Source organism: Carlito syrichta, unplaced genomic scaffold (genome assembly GCF_000164805.1).
Source record: "Carlito syrichta isolate Samal-C Ts95f unplaced genomic scaffold, Tarsius_syrichta-2.0.1 Scaffold305277, whole genome shotgun sequence".
Classification (NCBI taxonomy): Eukaryota; Metazoa; Chordata; class Mammalia; order Primates; family Tarsiidae; genus Carlito; species Carlito syrichta.
Genome location: NW_007249373.1, coordinates 148,349 through 162,862, shown reverse-complemented (window position 1 = coordinate 162,862; position 14,514 = coordinate 148,349). Strand labels below are relative to the sequence as shown.

Genomic DNA, 14,514 nt, shown 5'->3' with positions numbered 1-14,514 from the left:
CAGCTACTCAGGAGGCTGAGGCAGGATGATTACTTGAGCCTAGGAGATTATATGCAGCAGTGAGTCATGATTGCGTCACTGTACTACAGCCTGGGCAACAGAACAAGACCCTGTGTCTTAAAAAAAAAAAAAAAAAAGATAAATTGTAGTTTAAATTTCTTCATTCCTGCGCCCCCCGCAACAAATCTTTAATCTTCCACCTATTTACTTAGTGCGTTTGACCATTGCAACTTAGCACTTTAGTTATTCATTGAGTCAGAATAGAAAATAATGTAGAAATGGACTTTCTATTTTCTGTTAGTTTTTTTTTTTGAGTCTGAGTCTCACTCTGTCGCTTAGGAGGGAGTGTGGTGACATGACCATGACGATCATGGCTCATGGCAGCCTTCACCTCCTGGGCTCAGGTGTTCCTTCCACCTCAGCATTCTGAGTAGCTGGGGGCTACAGGCATGCTAGCATTCCCAGCTAATTTTTTGACTTTTTTTCTTTTCTTTTTTTTTTTTTTTTGACACAAGATTTCACTATGTTGCCCAGGTTAGTCTTGAGCTCCTGGGCTCAAGCAATCCACCCGCCTTGGCCTACCAAAATACTGGGATTGCAGAAATGGGCCACCATGCCTGGCATTCTGTTAGATATTAACTGCAGTATTTTTTCAGAATGCCAGAATACCAAAAAAAAAACCTTTTGATTTGTAATGGTTTATAGTGCCTTCCCATATAGTATCTCATTGTAAATATTTCGGAATCCAAAAAATAGTATTAGTTTACATTTAACCTTTTCTGAATTCATTTGGAAAGTATATTAACTCCTCAGTTAATGGATGGCATATTCCAAATTGGAATTGGTTTTCACACAAGTCCTGCATTTGTAATTCTCTTTCACTATTGTATGCACAGGAAATGCTTGTGTCAGTCTCTCCATTTAGTCTTTTTGAAATATCATGGATTCACGTGTCAAAAAAATCTGCCACTTTGGAAGTCCAGGTACTAGGTCAGTATGCTTTAAAATAGAAGTTTAAGTTTATTTTTGATAATCTTATTTAATCTAAAAAAAATACTTGCACATTTCTCAAAGGTAGAGTGTAGTAAAAGTTATTACTGGTACTATATGCTAGTCACCATATTAGTTTCTTTATGCATGTTATGTTACTTAATTCCCATCACAACTGAGTAAGGTAGGTGGTGTTTTCCCAATTTAATACATGGGGAATGTGAGGCATAAAGAGGTTAAGTAAGTTTCCTAATTTTACCTTACTAGTATGAGTTTAACTTTAGATTCAAATTTATTTTGTGTTTTCTTATTCCAAAACCTGAGGTCTTCTCAGAATGAAGACTATTTTAGAAATCACACGGTGTTTACTGATACTCTAAAAATAAAGATTGCTTAGAAATATAAGACCCTAGATCTTGCTTTGATAAATAGTGAATCAGTTGGAAAAATGTGATAATTTAGACCTTGTAGCTTAATAAAAATAGTTTCAAAATGAAAAAAATTTTTCTTCTTCTGTTGTACATTCTCAGGATTGATGCCTTTTAAAGTTTAGATATATCTAGGTGTTGATTCTCCCAGATCTTAAGCTTAAATTTGAGGGCTTAAATGGGTGCCATTATTTGAGGATAATGGCTTTCTGCTATATTATTGATATCTCCTGATCTGAATCTGTCCTGAACCCCAGCTCTATATATCTTAACCATTTGTATCTTTGCTTAGATGCTCCACAGGCACCTTAAACTTAGTATGGCTAATACTGAATTCATCCTCCCTGTCCTTACCTCTAAATGTACAAAACTCAAAAAACAACAGCATCCTGCTCCTAGTCTTTTGGAATGATAAAATCATCTACCCAGTTACTGAACTCAGACACTTGGGAACTTCTGTTGATTTTCTTTCTTCCTTATCCTTCAAATTTGTTGTCACTGATACTGATAATAGCTAACGTTTATTGAGCTATTCCAGGCACTGTGCCATATACTTTGAAAACATAATTTTACTTACCTCCCTTATTTTCATAGCTCTGTACCATATCCCCTTCTCTCCCCATCTTGCTGTCACTTCCCTAGTTCAGACCCTCGTCATTTCTTACCCGGGTAATCTCACAACCTCCTGACTAATCTCTATTCTTCCAGTCCACTTCCACATTGCAGCCAGTCACATTACTCTGCTGCATGAAATCCTTCAGTGTCTCTCTGCTGCCTATGTTATTTTGCAAGTTACAAAAACAAGCAAACAACACCCTAATAAGGAAACCATAGTTGAAATGAGAAGATCTGAATCTATTCAGACATAACTGGATTATAGGGGAAAGTTCAAATTTTCTGCATACAGCACCCTCTATGATATGACCTTACTCACACCTCCAGCTTCATCTCTCTCTCTCTCTCTCTCTAAAGTTTGCAAACATTTATTATAAAATTTTAAAATTGAAGGAAAGAGGGAAGAGGACATTATATAATGATAAAAAAAATCCACCAAGAATACATAACAATTCACAGTATGCATGCAATCAAATAACAGAGCATCAAGATACTCAAAGCAAAACTTAATATACTAAAAAAAAATACTCAAAAAAAGAAACAGACATATTTGCAATTGTAGTTGGAGGCTGCAACATCAATTTTCCAGCAATTGATATAACCAGTAGAGAGAAATCAATAAGATATAGAAGACCATAAAAGCACTATTAACCAACAGGATCTAATTGACGTTTATAGAAAGCACCACCTAAGTACATAAGAATACACATTCTTTTCAACCATCCTTGAAGAGTTGCAAAGATATACCATATCCTGGGTTGCTCTGAGAAAGGAGTGGAGAGAACCAAGAAATCGAAAGTTTTTCAGGCAGAAAAGAAATAATTCAAATCTGAAACTCAGATTGCTAAGAAGAAATGAAGAGCATCAGAAATGGTAACATTACAGCTCTACATAATAAATAATTAATAAAATTCTTTTATATATAAATTTCATTAGAAGACCCCATTGAATATTTAAGCAAAAATAATGATATTCCAGTTTTGTCTCATCAGGCCCACAAAACAGTAAACCACAGCTTCATCTCTTGTCACTTCTACTTTCAGTAGTAGACAGTAGTGATTCTGAAATTTGCAGTAGCTTAACATATCATAGTCCTCATTTTATCTTCCCACTTTCTATTTGGGGTTTGCATAAGGTAGTTCCTTAGCCTGGCTAACTTCTATGTGTCTTTTAGCATTTCAATTACATAGCACCTCCTCAGGGAGGTCCTTCCTCAAACCCCACTGGGTATCTGCCACAGCTATCTGTCTGGGTTTTTATACTATATAACAGTATCATAGAGTTTATCACATTCTTCATCCTTCATTTTCCTGTTTTCCCTACTGGACTTTAAGCTCTTAAATCACAGGTTGTCTGAGCCTGCAGTTTCAAGACCAGCCAACTTGATGAGACCTCATCTCTACAATAAAATAAAAAATAGCCAGATGTAGTTGAGCCTATTTGTAGTTCCCACTACTCAGAAGGCTGAGGTGGAAGGATTGCCAGAGCCCAGCAGGTGGACGCTGGGGTGGCCATGAGCATGCATGCCACAGCATTCCAGCCTAGGCAGAGGAATGAGACTCCAATTCAAAAAAAAAAAAAAAAAAAAATCACAGGTCGTATTCATCTTTGTATCTCCAGCACCTAGCACAGTTGCTGGTATACATTAGATATTTGATAAACAGATGGATAAGTCTTAGTGCATATATGAGGGAGGACCCAAAAAACCCCTAGAATTTATTTATTACAAAATTGTATATATATATATATATATATATATATATATATTTTTTTTTTTTTTTTTTTTTTTGAGTTGGAGTCTCACCCTGTCGCCCAGACTGGAGTGCAGTGGCCGCTCCCGGCCACTGCAGCCTCGATCTGCTGGGCTTCAGCGATCCTTCCGCCTCAGCCTTCCAAGTAGCGGAATTATAGGAATGCGCTACCACGCCTGGCTGATTTTTTGATTTATTGTAGAGATGAGGTCTCGCTGCCCAGGCGGGTCTCGAACCCGCGGGCTCAGGCAATCCACTCACCTCAGCCTCCCAAAGGCATGGGATTACAGGCTGAGCCACCGAGCCCGGCAAAAATTGTATATTCTTACATGTTTAGACTTCAGTCACATTTGAAGTACTTTCTGTTTGATGCAGCACACCTATTGAAATGCTTTTTCTACTGCTCAAGATAGTTTTTGAACTCAGCAGTTTTGATGCCTTTTAGTGTGTTTGCTGTTTTTTGTTTCTCCTTTTCTACATTGGCAAAACATATCGCTTTGAGGACTTTTTTCTTCTGGGGAAACAAACAAACAAACAAACAAAAAAGTCGCTCAGGGTGCGATTGAGTGAATAGGGAGTGTGGGGGCATGGGGGTCATGCTGTTTTTGGTCAAAAACTGCTGAACACTCAGCACGGTGTGGGCAGGTGTGCTCATAAAACACCTATCATGAAATGGGCAAACACATTAAAAAAAATCTTCAAAAAAATTCACTGAAACCGAACACTGCCTCTCACAAAAACACTAGCTGTAACGCTGATGCTGGTGGGTTCCTAGAACACTTACCTAGGAGGGCAAGCCTGTACTACAAGAGGCCCGCTCTCCAAAAGATAATTCTGGGTTCTTTGGGGTTCCTCCTTGTATTTGTGTGTATTTTTTTGATGATAAATAACCTTTATCAGTGTCACACACATTTTGAATAAATGGCTGTTGTTAGAGATATAGTCTGTAGCTTAAAATTAAGCAGCCAATAACTTTGATTTTTAATCTTGTCAACCTTTTACACCATCACTATTTATTCATCTTTATTGAACGTCTACTTTGTGCAAGGAATTGTGCTTGATATTAAGGATACAAAGATAAATAATAAGATACTGACTCGCAATCTAGTAAGGGAAGTAAAGAAGTAAAAAGACACTTAACATGTGCTATAGTAAATTATTTGATGGAGGTTTATGTAGGGTACTATAGAGGGACACCTGACTCAGTGAGAACACTTCCCATAGGCGTTAGCACCTTAGCTAAGACTTGAAGGACAAGTAGAATTTCATCGAATGTAATATAATAGGAGGACTGGAAGCTGGAAAGGATATTTTGGACAGATGGAGCAACATGTACAAAGATTTAGGAGATGAAAGAGAACGTGGCATGTTTGAGAAATGGCAGGTAGTTGAGTATGACTGGCATGGAGAATATATGGTTGGGTGTTTGGATAGGTACAAGTTGCAAAATGGAGTAGAAAGATGAAGCTACAAAGTTGGATAGGACTCAGATCAAGGAATTATTTCATTCTGTTGACATTAAGAATGCTTTTTTTTTTCCTAATACATATTTTTTATTTTAAAATTGTGGGGTACAGTTTAGGGTTAGGTATACAAATATGCATTTTGTAGGTACCCTTGTTGATGAGGTGTGTCCCCCTGTCCCCAGGCAGATATTGACTACCGTTAATCCCACCTCCCTTCCCCTTCCTGCCCCCCCATAGTATCCCGCCACTGTCAATCCTTTTCTTATAGTATTATGGTAGTTGTTCAAGGTCCACTTACGAGTGAGAACATGTGATAATCAGATCTTTGTTTTTGTGTGAGATCACTCAGTATTATAAACTCTAATTCCAACCAGGTTGCTGCGAAATTCATGATTTTGTTCTTTTTTTATGGCTGTGTAATATTCCATCGTGTATATGTACCACATTTTTTAAATCCAGTCCTCTTCTGATGGACAGCATGGTTGGTTCCATGATCTTGCCATTAAGCAGGGGAATGAAATGATCACATGTATGTTTTAGGATGATATAGTTGAGAGTTACTTGTAAAAGAGTAGGTGGACCAGGTAGGTGGCTGTTTACAGTGATCTAGTTGAGAGATAAAGACCTGGACTAAGGTGCTGGCAATCAGAATGAATAAAAGGTTATATCAAAAATTTTTGGTGGTCTTAGATATAGTAGGTGAGGAAATGGTAGGGATTAGAGATGATACCCAGACTTCTGGTTTGAGTTGTTTGATGGATGGTGGTGCCAATTTCATTTAGTGATGCGAAGAATTCAAGAGAGTATTCCGACATAGGGATAGAGCTGGGAGACTGTCTTCAGAATTAAAGATGTTAAGTTTAAGGCACCAATGACATATCTAAGTGAAGCAATCCAGTTGAGTAGGTGTATTAGGAGCCTGAGTGGAAGATCTAGAGCTAGAGATAAGAAATTTGGGCATTATCTGTGAATAGATTGTATAAAAGCTGAAGAAGTAAATATAATCACTCTGAAAGTACATATAGTGGAATACAAAAGAGGCTAGGATAAAAACCTGAACAAGAGCAACTTCTAAGGCATGGGCAAATGGAGAGAATCCATCTAAGGAGATTGAGAAGAAATGGCCAGAGAAGTATAGGAGAAAAGCAGGAGGATGTGGAGTTTTGTAAATCTGGCGAATTCACTCCTTGAAAGCCTTAAATCTCTCTCCACCCCATAAAGGAGAAAGTGTGAAGGAAAGGAACATACAAGGGGGACCCCAAACAAACTGGAATTATTTTTTTGGAAAGTGGGCCCCTTGTAATACAGGCTTCCCTTGCTAGATAAGTATTCTAGGAACCCATCAGCAATGCTAAGTGTTCACCAGTTTTTGACCAGAAATGGCATGACCTCCTTGTTCTACCCTCCCTATTCAACTGATCTCGCCCCCAGGGACTTTTTTTTTTGTTTCCCTAGATGAAAAAAGTCAAAAAAGGGAAATGTTTTGCTGATGTGAAAGAGGTGAAACAAAAAACAGCAAAAGCACTAAAAGTTATCAAAATTGACAAGTTCCAAAACTGTTTTGATCAGTGGAAAAAGCATCTTGGTAGGTGTATTGCATCAGAGTAATTTGAAGGTGACTGAAGTTTAAATATGTAAGAAAAACACAATTTTTTTGCAAAAAAATTCCAGGTTTTTTTTTTATCCCCCCACCCTTAGGGAATGTTTTCCTTCTCTGGGCCAGGTTTAAATATTTTGTCATTTAATATTTATTTTAGCATTTAAAGTCAGGTTTAATCTACTTCCCCAGTCTTCTCTGTCATTTCTATTTTACATGTAAAATGGTATGATATATCTCTATTCTGTGGACATGCCTTCCCATGCATTTGTAAAAATAACTTTTTAAAAATTGTGGATAAAACAAATAAAATTTGCCATCTTAGCCATTTTTAAGCATACAGTTCATATTAAGTATATTCACATTGTTGTGCAACAGATCTCCAGAACTCTTTTGATCTTGCAAAACTGAAACATTCTTTCCATTAAACAACTCCCTATTTCTACCACCCTTCCCTATTTCTACCACCTTCCTACCACCTTGGCAGCCACCATTCCGCTTTCTGTCTCCATGAATTTTACTACTATAGATGCCTCATTCATAAAAGTGAACTCATAGAGTTCTGCATGCAACTTTTTTGTAACTGACTTATTTCACTTAGGGCAGTGTCCTCAAGGTTTATCTTTTTTGTCACATATTGCAGGATTTCTTTCCTTTTTAAGACTGAATAGCCTGGTGCAGTGACTCATGCCTGCAATCCCACCATTTTGGGAGGTTAAAGCGAGAGGATTGTTTGAGCCTAGGAGTTTAAGACTAGCCTGGGCAACATAGTGAGATCTTGTCTCTACAAAAAATAATTTTAAAAAATTAGCCCAGCATGGTGGTGCATGCCTATAGTCCCAGCTACTCATGAGGCTGAGGCAGAAGGATCACCTGAGCCTAGGGGGTTGAGGCTGAGGTGAGCCATGAGTGTGCCACTGCACTCCAACCTGGGTAACAGAGTGAGACTCTAACTAAAAAAATAAAATAAAATAAAGACTGAATAATATCCCGTTGCATGTATATGCCACATTTTGTTTATCCCTTGATCTATTCATAGGCAGTTGAGCTGCTTCTACTTCTTGGCTTTGTGAAAAATGCTGCTGTGAATATGGCTGTGCAGATATTTCTTCAAGATCTTGGTTTCGATTCTTTGGAATAAATACACAGAAGTGGTAGTTACGTTTTTAATTTCTTAGGAACTACTATACTGTTTTCCATAGTGGATACACTACATTCCCATCAACTTCCTGTGCTTTGGCTCCACTGGGAAGTTCTATGTGGGCTTTAAAGTCGGAATTCCTGTGGTCAAATCTTGGCTTCTCCACTTACTAAGTGTGTAACCTTTGGCAAATTTTAAAAAATTTTAAAAATTTTAAAAAATTTTCTATACTTTAGTTGTTTTTTTTTTTATAAGAGTGGCATAATATTGGTACCAATGTTATCAAATGAAAAAGAAGGGCACAATGTACTTCATATGAATATGATTGTTGATGGAATTAAATCAGATACTCTATAGTAGGTTTATAACAGTGCCTTATAGTGAGTCCTCAGTAATGTTAGCATTCACTACTTTAACAATGATGCTGCTACTACAGACTGAATATCCCTTGTCTGTAAAGCTTGGGAACAGAAGTGTTTCAGATTTCAGTTATTTTTGGATTTTGGAATATTTGCAGTATACTTACCACTTAAGCATCTCTAATCTGAAAATTTGAAATCCTAAATGCTCCAAATAGCATTTTCTTTGAGCATCATTGGTGTTCAAAAGGTTTTGGATTTTGCAGCATTTTAGACTGAAGATTATTTTAAGGTTTTGGATACTCAAACCTGTACTATTACTACTATTGTTGCTGCTGCTTTTAGCAGATGAAAACAGAGAAAGGAGTGACTAATTATGTCTGTAAGATTTATGGAAATTTTCACAGAGGTGACATTTGAGATGAATCTTAAAAGATGATAATGGATTTAATGAGGAGTTAGAGCATTTTAGAGAGAGAGAACATATTGAAGGGATGCTAGGTGAATGGTGAGAATTTTAGTATCACTAGAAGGTAAGCTAAGTAAATTGGATTCATGAGAGTTGAAACCAGAATTATACTGAAGCCATATTGTGAAGACCTTGTATGCTAAGGTAGACAGTACTGACTTCTATCCTTTTTAAAATTTAAAATTTTATTTTAGATTTATAGAGTACTTGGGCAGATTTGTAATATGAGCATACTTTGTGATGGTAAGGTGGTAAGGTTTGGGCTTCTATTGAACCTATCACCTAAATAGTGAGCATAGTACCCATTTGGTTGTTTTTCAAGTCTTGTCCCCTTCCCTTCTTTCTCCCTTTAGGAAAGTGTCCGTTGTTCCCATCCTTATATTTATGTATATTTAGTGATTAGCTTTCACTTGTGAGAACATGTGGTATTCAGTTTTCTGTTGCTGTGATAATTTGCTTAGAATAATGCTATCACACTCAGCTACTTTTTTATTACTTGCAAATATTTTATTTTATTATGATTTTTTAAAAAAAATTTTGTTTTAAAGATGTGCAGTACAGTTCAAAGTTAGGTATACAAATGTTCATTATGCAGTTACCCTTGTTAATGAGGTGTCCCTACACCTCCCCCAGCAGATTCCCACTACTGCCAATCCTGGGCCCCAACCACGGCAGTTTCCCACTACTGCTAATCCTTTTCTTGTTTTTGTTTTTGTTTTTGTGTTTTTTGAGTTGGAGTCTCATTCTGTTACCCAGACTGGAGTGCAGTGGCCACTCCCGGCCACCGTAGCCTCGACCTGCTGGGCTCCGGTGATCCTTCCGCCTCAGCCTTCCAAGTAGCTGGAACTATAGGTGCGTGCTACCATACCCGGCTAATTTTTTATTTATTGTAGAGATGAGGTCTCACCAAATTGCCCAGGCGAGTCTCGACCCACGGGGTCAGGCAATCCACTCACCTCAGCCTCCCAAGGAGCGAAATTACAGGCTGAGCCACCAAGCCTGGCTCAATCCTTTTCTTATAGTATTATGATAATTGTTCAAGGTCAGCTTATGAGTGAGAACATGTGATACTCAGTTCTTTGTTTCTATGATAGATCACTCAGGATCACAGACTAAGTCCATCCAAGTTGCTGTGAAGTTCATAATTTTGTCCTTTATGGCTGCACAATATTTCATCATGTACATATACCACAATTTTTTTTCCATGTTTTTGCTATTGTGAACAATGCTGCAATAAACATGCGTGTGCAGGTATCTTTTTCATAGAGTGATTTGAATTCCTCTAGGTATATTCCCAGTGGGGAGAATTCAGAATTGTAAGGAAGGTTGATTTTTAGATCTTTTAGGAATCACCACACTGTTTTCCACAGATGTTGTACTAGTTTACACTCCCACCAACAGTGTAGAAGTGTTCCCTTTTCCCTGTATTCTCTCCAGCATCTGTTGTTTTTTGAGTTATTGATGATGGCCATCCTGATTGGAGTTAGGTGGTATCTCAGTGTGGTTTTAGTTTGCATTTCTTTGATGACTAGTTAGGCTGAGCATTTTTTCATGTATCTGTTGGCTGCTCCTATGTCTTCTTTTATTTTTTGACACTTTGTAGTGGAGCTGTTTTTTTTTTTTTTTTCCAGCACATTTGAGTTCCCTGTAGATCCTAGATGTTAGGCCTTTGTCAAATATGTTAGGCCTTTGTCAAATAGTTAGCAAATATTTTTTTCCATTCGGTGGGCTGTCTCTCTGCTCTCTTGATGGCTTCTTTGGCTTTGCAGAAGCTTGTCAGTTTGATAAGGTCCCGATTGTCTACCTTAATCTCTTATGGAATGAATACTTGGGGTTTTGATCAGGAATGAGTTGCCAGTTCCAGTTTCCATAAGGTTGTCTCCTGTATTTTCTAAGATTTTTATAGTTTGAGGTTTACGTTTAGGTGTTTGATCCATTTAGAGTTGATTTTTGTGTATGGTGATAGGTAGGGGTCCTGTTCCAATCTTCTGCATGTGGTCAGCCAGTTTTCCCAGCACCATTTACTGAATAGGTTTGCCTTTCCCCAGTGGTTGTGGTGGAGGCTTTGTTGAAGATGAATTGGTTGAGAAATTGAGGTTTTGCTTCTGGAATCTCTATCCAGTTCCATTGATCTATATGCGTGTTCTTGTTTCAATACCAGGCTGTTTTGATTATTGTGGCTTCATAATAAAGTTTAAATTCTGGAAGCGTGATACCTCCCGCTTTGTTTGTTTGTTTGTTTGTTTTGCTCAGGATTGTTTTGGCTATCTGTGATTGTTTATGTTTCCATACAAATTTCTGTATTGTCATTTCCAGGTCTGAGAAGAATGCTGCTGGTAATTTAATGGATATTGCGTTAAATCTGTAGATTGCCTCGGGTAGAATGGATATCTTAACAATGTTGATTCTTTCAATCCATGAGCATGGAATATTTTTCCATTTGTTTGTGTCATCTTTGATTTCTTTGAGCAGTGTTTGTAGTTTTTGATGTAAAGGGCTTTCATGCTGATGGATGAGAAGATGCCAAGGTATTTCATTTTTTTTTTTGACTTTTGTGAATTGGATTGTGCTTTTTATTTGGGTTTCTGTTTGTTTATTGTTGGTGCATAAAAATGCAACTGTCTTTTGCACATTTATTTTATACCCTGAGACTTTGCCAAAGTCCTTTATCAGTACGAGGAGATTTTTGACAGATTCTCAGGTTTTTGAGGTATAGCATCATATCATCTGCAAAGAGGAATAACTTGACTTCCTCTTTTCCTATTTGGATACCCCTGATTTCCTTCTCTTGTCTGATTGTTCTAGCTAAGACTTTCAAAACTATGTTGAAAAGGAGGAGTGAGAGTGGCCATCCTTGTCTTGTTCCGGTTTTCAGGGGACATGGTTCCAATTTCTGTCTGTTTAACAGTATGCTGGCAATGTGTTTCTTGTAGGTGGCTCATAATATTTTGAGGTATGTTCCATCTATGCCTAGATGTTTGAGGGTTTTTATCAAGAAGTGGTCCTGGATTTTATCAAAAGTTTTTTCCATGTCTAATGATATAATCATATAGGTTTTGTTTTTACATATGCTGATGTATTTGATTACGTTTATGGTCTTGTGAATGTTGAACCATCCCTACATCCTGGAGATGAAGCCTACTTGGTCTGGTGGATGATTTTTGAGATGTATTGTTAGATCCAGTTCACTAGGCTCTTGTTGAGAATTTTGGCATCAGTATTCATTAAGGATATTGGCCTGTATTTTTCTTTCTTTGTTGGATCTTTACCCGGTTTGAGTATAAATGTGATTTTAGCTTTATAAAATGATATGGGGAGAGCTCTCCGTCTTTCTTAGTTGCCTGGAATACTTTCAGTAGGATTGGTATCAGCTCCTCCTTGTATATTTTGTAGAATTCTACTGGAAAGCATCTGGTCCAGGACTTTTTTTTGTAGGTAGTTTTCTTATGGCATATTTGATTTCATGGGTTGTTACTGGTCTGTTTTGGGTCTCAATTTCTTTTTGTTTCAACCTGGGGAGGTTATGTGATGTCAGAAATTCCTCTATTTCATTTAGGTTTTCAAGTTTGTTTCTATTCAGCTGTACATAGTAATCTCTGATAATCTTTTATATTACTTTGGGGTCAGTTGTGACTTCATCTTTTGCCTTTCTTATTGTGTTTATTTGGGCTTTTTCTCTCTTTTTCTCGGTCAGTTTAGCTAGTGTTCCATCAGTCTTGTTTATCCTTTTAAAGAACCAGCTTTTTGTTTCTTTGGTTTTTTTGTATTATCTTTTATGTCTTCTATGTCCCGGATTTGGGCTTTTATTTTGGTGATCTGGCTTCTCCTGCTGAAGTGAGGGTTTGGGTGGCCTTGCTTTTTCAGCTTCCTTAGGTGATTCATTAGGCTGTTAACTTGTGATCTTTCCATTTTCTTCATGCGTGTATATAAAGATATAAATTCCCCTCCTAGGACTATTTTCATGGCATCCCAGAGGTTTTGGTAAGATGTTTCTTCATTTTCATTTGTTTCCAGGTACCTTTTAATCTCTGTTTTGATTTCCATGTTGACCCAGGAGTTGTTTAGCATCATGCTATTTAGTGTCCATGTTATTGTGGGGTTTGGGCAAACTTTGTTGGTGTTGATATTTATTTTTATTCCACTGTGATCTGAGAAGGTACATGGCAATATTTCAATCTTATGGAATTTGTTTATGCATGATTTATGACTGAGGATGTGGTCGATCTTAGAGTACATTCCTTGTGGTGATGAATAAAATGTATATTCCATGGCTGTTGGGTGGAGTGTTCTGTAGGTATCAATTTAGTCCATTTGGTCAAGCGTCTTGTTGAGATTCCAGATCTCCTTGTTGATTTTTTGTCTTAATGATCTCTCTAGGATTGTGAGTTGGGTATTTAAGTCCCCAGCTATGATAGTGTTAGAGTCAGTATCTTTTTTAAGTTTGCCCAGAAGCTGCTTTATGAAAGTTGGTGCTCCTATGTTGGGTGCATATATGTTTAGGATGGATATTTCTTGTTGATGGATTGAACTTTTTATCATTATGTAGTGACCTTCCATATCTTTTTAAATTTTTGATAGCTTAAAGGGTATTTTGTCTGATATTAAGATCATGACTGCTGCTTTCCTTTGTGTTCTATTCACCTGAAATTTTGTTTCTCATCCTCTTACTTTGATTCTGAGTGTTCTTTCTGGTGAGATGAGTCTCTTGGAGATAATATATTGTTGCCTCATGATATTTTATCCATTTTGCCTTTTTATTTCTTTTCAGTGGTGCATTTAGTCCTTTCACATGCAGGCTAATTATTGAGATGTAGGAGTCTATCCCTGTCATGAGGTTCTTACACAGTTTGTTGTTGTTGCTTTTTGTTTATTTGCTTTTTGTCTTTTTTGATATTGGGGTTCATTCATGTGTATTTTCAGTCTTTTTCCTGCATTCTTCACATTTTCTTTCTTTTTTTTCCTTTCTTCTATGTTTCTTTCTTAAGTGTTTCTTGTACAGCTAGCTGGCCTGGAGGCTGTGTAAACTCTCAGGGAATGAATGTCTGGGAAAGATTTTAATTCTCTTTCACTGATGAAGATTAGCTTAGCTGGGTAGGTAATTTTGGTTGAAATTTTTTTATCTTTGAGAACTTTGAAAATTGAGCTCCGTGCTCTCCAGGCCTGAAGTATTTCTATAGATAAGTCTGCGTTCTTCTAATTGGTCTTCCCTAGTAGGTAGTCTGACCTTTCTGTCTTGCTGCCTTTAGGATTTTTTCTTTTATACCTAGTTTGTATAGGTGAATTACTATGTGTCTTGGCGTTGGTCTTCTCATTTGTTGTCTTGCTGGGGTTCTCTGAATCTCTTGTGTTTGAATGGTCACTTCAGTGATGAGATGAGGGAAGTTTTCTTGGATAATTTTATAGGATTTTTGTTCCAGGGTGGTCTCTGTCTATCTGCCTCAGGGATTCCAATTAATTGTATTTGCTCCTCTCTTGGAGGTTTTGTTCTGTCTTTTTAAGCTTCTTTCTATGTTTTTTTTAACAGTTTGAATTAGTTCTATATTTTGGGCTGAAACTCTGAGGTTCTTTCTTCTGCTTGGTTAATTCTGCTTTCCATGCTTGTCAGTTTGTAATTTATTTTTTTCACTGTATTTTTATTGCTGTTATCTCAGTTATCAATTCCTTCATTCTTTCCTCTTGTCTCTCCTCATTTCTATTT

The 14,514-nt window shown here is 37.2% G+C and overlaps 1 protein-coding gene across 1 annotated transcript in view; it reads left to right on the top strand.

The window, feature by feature from the left end:
* Window positions 1-14,514, top strand: part of LOC103263809 (rab proteins geranylgeranyltransferase component A 1) — a gene marked incomplete at its 3' end in the record, with an annotated part of 182,040 nt that overhangs the window by 21,778 nt on the left and 145,748 nt on the right. The gene's annotated exons all lie outside the window — the stretch shown is intronic.